This window comes from Salmo trutta, chromosome 12 (assembly GCF_901001165.1).
Source record: "Salmo trutta chromosome 12, fSalTru1.1, whole genome shotgun sequence".
In the NCBI taxonomy this organism is placed as follows: Eukaryota; Metazoa; Chordata; class Actinopteri; order Salmoniformes; family Salmonidae; genus Salmo; species Salmo trutta.
Genome location: NC_042968.1, coordinates 88487489 through 88493304, shown reverse-complemented (window position 1 = coordinate 88493304; position 5816 = coordinate 88487489). Strand labels below are relative to the sequence as shown.

The window sequence follows — 5816 nt, the reverse complement described above, 5'->3', positions numbered from 1 at the left end:
AATCTGCCGTTTCCAGCTACAATAGTCATTTACAACATTAACAATGTCTACACTGTATTTATGATAAAGTTTGTTATTTCAATGGATAAAAAATGTGCTTTTCTTTCAAAAACAAGGACATTTCCAAGTGACCCCAAACTTTTGAATGGTAGTGTATATACAGCTATGCAAATCTATATTTAATGTATATTTCATCTATATAAATGTGTGCAATTACCAAACATGACATGGATTACATTGCTTTTATTTATAATTGATACATTAGCCTATGGTTTCAATACATGAATCTATCCTCTCTCTCAATAATAAATAGCCTACTCAATAAATTATCCCGTTTTCTAAAGCAACATAGCTCTCACAACAGTTGTATGTAAATCTATAAATGGATTACATTTGTTATGATGTCCAGTGTCCATGCTGTAAATTGTTGTAATTACAGCAAATGCAATGTTATTTCTATTGCATAATTGTCATTCATATGTAATTATTATTTGTGACCAAAATGAACCTCTGGTTTCCTGGGCCACAGGAGTGTGCAAGAAAGTGGTCAGCACATTTTCTTATAGTTGGAAGAATCAGAAGGCCTTGACACAGGATAAACTGAGCCTGCCCCTCGACAAGCTCTTCATGGACTCCCCGGCAAGGTGGTGATCTCGACTGCAGATGATGGAAAGAGTCTTAGAGCAAAAGGGCAGTAGACAAAAAAACATGCACCCTGCAACCTCCTGGCAAGACATTGAGGTCTGTGAATCTATCACGGCAACACTTAAACCCCTCCAGAATTTCACAGATGCCCTGTTAGGAGAGACATACAGTGAGGGAAAAAAGTATTTGATCCCCTGCTGATTTTGTACGTTTGCCCACTGACAAAGAAATTATCGGTCTATAAATTTAATGGTAGGTTTATTTGAACAGTGAGAGACAGAATAACAACAAAAAATCCAGAATAACGCATGTCAAAAATGTTATAAAATGATTTGCATTTTAATGAGGGAATGCTCTGTGCAGAATCTGTGTAAATTGACCTAGAACACAAATGCGCATCATGACTTCAACAAAGAAGGCAACTTGGAACGTACCCAATCCTCCCATGCGACCATCCTCTTTCCCGGTAAGTGAAGTATGCAATAAAACAATGTGGTTGTAATCGCTAGTATGTAATGTTATGGAGATCGATTTATAGATTTTTACCACATTTATCAAACCACTATGCATTTTCACTGATCTGTCAAGATTTTAAATGAAAATCTTACCCATAGGCCTACTCAACAGTTTCAGCTAACTAGCTAGCTTAGCGCTAGCGAGTTAGGCTACAGTCTATGGAGTTTCATGGTGGGCGCAGGGTTTTGTTCTGGGCAACATCTACACACCTGATTAAACTAGCTTGAGTGGTTAATATCTTTAATCCACATGTGTCAAGCTCCTACCATGGGAAGTCCGAGTGTCTGCAGGTTTTTGCTCCACCCTTGATTGATAAATGAAGGTCACAAATTACTAAGGAACTCCTCTCACCTGGTTAGGTTGTCTAGGTGTTAGTTGAAATGAAAAACCAAAAAAACCCACAGACACTCGGCCTTCTGTGGAATGAGTAGGCCTATTCATTAGACCCCCCTAAATAAATCAATATATCAGTCAATATATTTTCTCTGTGATGTCTTTTTTTTCCCGTCAAACGTTCCATCGCATCTTAAACTTATTACAGGGCGGGCACTAGGACCTGGGGGCCTGCTGCTGCAGAGGCTGCTGCACGCGCTAATGGCAGTTAGGTCTACTTGTAGCTAACATTTTGGTTAACGTTAGCTACTACTGTGGCTTGAGACTGCTAGCTAACAGTAAACTGACAGGAAAAGGCTCTGATAGGACGGATTCATACAGACAGGCTACGATGTGAATTTGTGGTAAGTGAGAACAGAGAGAGAGAGCGAGAGAGAATTCACTTCTATAGACTTTGGTCATAATCATTAACCAATACGTTTTTATGTGAGGCTGCCTGTAAGTTACATTGTAACAGATGTTGTGAACTAGCTAACGGTAACGTTAACGGTGTCTTTTAAATCCTACATAAGTTATGATATCTAGTTAACGTTGTATTTAATGTAATTTTGCTATCTGTGCCAGGCTATAAATGAGACAGATGACATCATAACATCATGCTCAATTGCTTTCATTCAGTAGGCCATTGCAAAACAATTATCAGTAGGTCATGTGTAGAAAAGGTGACAGTGTTGATCACAATGTAATTGTATTATCCTCAATTTCTCAACTGTAGGCTAGCTAATGACTAACGTTAGATGGATATACGGAAATTCTACAAGAGAGGCAGTGCCAGCAGCTCTGCCGAAGGCCAATCCGGTGAGAAATGAAGATTTTACCAGTTCAAACAAACAAATTAAAACTTAAACTGATTAATCACCTATTAAGCCTTGAGTTATTGTAAATATAAGTTTAAAAACAATACATTTCCAAACACAGCAGACAAGAATGAGGGAAAGAAGCTGGAGGCTGACAGGGCTGAGGGAGCATGTCTGATGAAGGTTAGTGATTAAAAAAAGCGAGTAGATGTTTAAGCTTTCAGTTAAATTTGTACAGCATGTCTTACTTTTGTTAGGCATAAATAAATATTTATGATATCTTAATAAAGGGTCATGCAGAAGGAGAGGCTGCTATGCAAGGCAGAGATCAACATGCAAGCTGTATAAGTGAGAGAGAGCAAGCATGCCCAGAGAAAGAGGGACAAGAAACAGATCCAGAGAGAGAGGGACAACAAACAGATCCAGAGCGAGGTGAACAGCGAACAGATCCAGAGTGAGAGGGACAAGAACCAGATCCAGAGAGAGAGGGACAAGAAACAGATCCAGAGAGAGAGGGACAAGAACCAGATCCAGACAGGGAGGGAGAACAAACAGATCCAGAGAGAGGGACAAGAAACAGATCCAGAGAGAGAGAGGGACAAGAAACAGATCCAGAGAGAGGGACACAACAAACAGATCCAGACATGGGAGGGACAAACAAACAGATCCAGACAGGGAGGGACAACAAACGGATCCAGAGAGAGGGACAACAAACAGATCCAGAGAGAGAGAGACACAACAAACAGATCCAGAGAGAGAGGGACAACAAACAGATCCAGAGAGGGAGGGACACAACAAACAGATCCAGACAGGGAGGGACAACAAACGGATCCAGACAGGGAGGGACAACAAACGGATCCAGACAGGGAGGGAGAACAAACAGATCCAGACATGGGAGGGACAAACAAACAGATCCAGACAGGGAGGGACAACAAACGGATCCAGAGAGAGGGACAACAAACAGATCCAGAGAGACACAACAAACAGATCCAGAGAGAGAGGGACAACAAACAGATCCAGAGAGGGAGGGACACAACAAACAGATCCAGACAGGGAGGGACAACAAACGGATCCAGACAGGGAGGGAGAACAAACAGATCCAGACAGGGAGGGACAACAAACAGATCCAGAGAAAGAAAGTAATCAAGCCGCTGCAGCAACTCTTTCCAGAAATGAGAGTGATTTAGGTGATAAAAACACTTGGGTCCAGACAAGTGAAGCTGAATAGCTACCCACATGAAAGTTTTGGTACACAGAAAAGGGCATTTCAGCACTGCTGGTTTGAGAAATACAATTGGGTAGAGTACTCTGTCCACAAAAACGCAGCTTTCTGCTTTCCATGTAGAGTTTTTGGCAAAAACATTGAATTTGATTATTTTGTCAGTAATGGCTGCAAAATGGGAAAAAAGCTTTGTTTATCTTCGGTAAACATGAAATGGCACAAACACACAGACAATGTTGTGGCATGGCAAAGCTACCAGGCAACTAGCAGTCATGAGAACATTGCTCAGATTTTAACATCTGCCCATGCTAGTGATATTGCAGAGAGGAGGAAGTATCTGAGGAGAATTGTTGCTGTCACCTCAATGTTAGGAAGACAGGGACTCTATCCGTGCCAATGATGAATCTAGTGAAAGCACAAATAGAGGGAGCTTTCTTGAATGTATGGAGCTTTTGAAAGAGTTTGATCCTTTCCTGCAAAGGTACAATAGTCCATCAAATGCGACGTATCTCTTTCCAGAAACTCAGAATGACATGATCGAATGCTGTGCTCAAGAGATTATGTACGCCATGGTCTCTGAGATGTCAAAATCTGGAATGTATGCCATTATGGCAGATGAGGCCAGGGATGGGCAGTCTGAACAGTTGGCTCTGTGTGTTAGGTATGTGACAGAGGGGACAGTTAAGGAGCATTTACTACCACTAGCAGAAATCAAGTCATTTGATGCCCAATCGATAGCAAATGAGTTGCAACAGCAGCTCCAAATGAGAGGGGTAGCAGGCCTAAATTTGCACAGACCTATGATGGTGCAGCTGTCATGAGTGGGTCCAAAGGAGTTGTGCAAGCACATTTCAGAGTGCTGCATCCGGAGGCAATTTAAGTACATTGCTATGCTCATGAGCTTAATTTAGTGTTGTGTCATACTTGCAGGGCTATTTTGGAGGCTGCTGAGTTTTTCACTTTCTTGGAGAATGTGTATTCGTTTTCAGTACATCCCTAGTTAACAGAAAGGCATTAAAAGGTTCGGAGGAATATTTTAGGTAGGACGATAATTTTGGCTATTGGCAAGGCCCATACTACGTTGAGTTATTGTGGGCTCTAATGGGGAGTTATCATTTGATTTGATGGTTGATGTTTGACATTGTATAACGCCGGTTTAGAATAATTAGGTTGAGATAATTTGGATTACTTTTTGATTTGATGGTTGATGTTTGATTTATATTGAATAACACCGGTTCCAAATAATTAGGTGGAAATAAGCACCGAGTTTAACTAAATAGGGTGAAACAATTTGGTTGAAATAATTAGGTTAACATACTTTAAATAACGGACTGATTATTAAATTGGATATAAATAAATACGATTATTATAAATTAAAACAAAAACATGACTACCAGTAAAGAAGCGGAGAGTATTAAAGGCTCTAAAATCCACGCTCGAAATCAATGGAGGAAAAGACGGGAAGGAATGGAAGAAAGAGGACCCAGAAAAGGTCAAATCAAGGAAGCAATGGAGAAAAGGACAGGAAGGAATGGAAGAAAGAGGACCCAGAAAAGGTCAAATCAAGGAAGCAATGGAGAAAGCCAGACTGAAGGAGAGAATAGGACTGGCAATGTTGGAGAAACTTAAGAAAATGTGGGAAGAAAAACAAAGTAACGAGGAGGAACAGGAAAAGACAGAGAGAAGGGAACCAAAGATACTGTGTGGAACATTTGCCGAATCCTATAGAATTGTAACCACCGAAAGGTGTCTTATTTTTATGCTAAAGTGTTGAAAGAAGTATTTTATAAATTTGGAGATATACATGGTATTTTTTAAAGTCTTGGACATTTCATAAGCGTGAAGCCGAAAGAGAGATAAAGTTGTAACATTGGTTTTAATCTCACGATAGAGGTAAGGCAGAAAGATGTTTGAAAAGAGGTTTTCCCTACGGGTGAAAAGAGGAGAGTTGGTTGCACTGGACTATATGTGGCTGGAAGCGATTCTGGTCTGTATAATGGAATCGTAAAAGTTTAGTGATAAATTCTGGTTATTGATTCGTGGTATTGATTGTTTAGTAACACCAGTGAATTGAACATTGCATGGAAAAATATCAAGTCAGTAAAGTGAATTGCAGGTGGAGTTAATTGTATTTTTACAGGGACGGTGCACATTAAACACAGTTGTGTATAATGGCAGGGTATTCCTAGCAAACAGAATGGGCCGGTTTGCAGACAAACTGAAGGGGTTTTAAGGTTTTAAGC

The 5816-nt window shown here is 40.3% G+C and overlaps 1 long non-coding RNA gene across 1 annotated transcript; it reads left to right on the top strand.

Moving 5' to 3' along the window:
* Nucleotides 1-1784: 1784 nt before the first annotated feature.
* LOC115202789 (uncharacterized) lies at nucleotides 1785-2551 on the top strand. The gene is made up of 2 exons (XR_003880059.1): nucleotides 1785-1898; nucleotides 2270-2551. It is a non-coding gene; the product is annotated as an uncharacterized LOC115202789 (long non-coding RNA).
* The last annotated feature ends 3265 nt before the right edge of the window (nucleotides 2552-5816 follow it).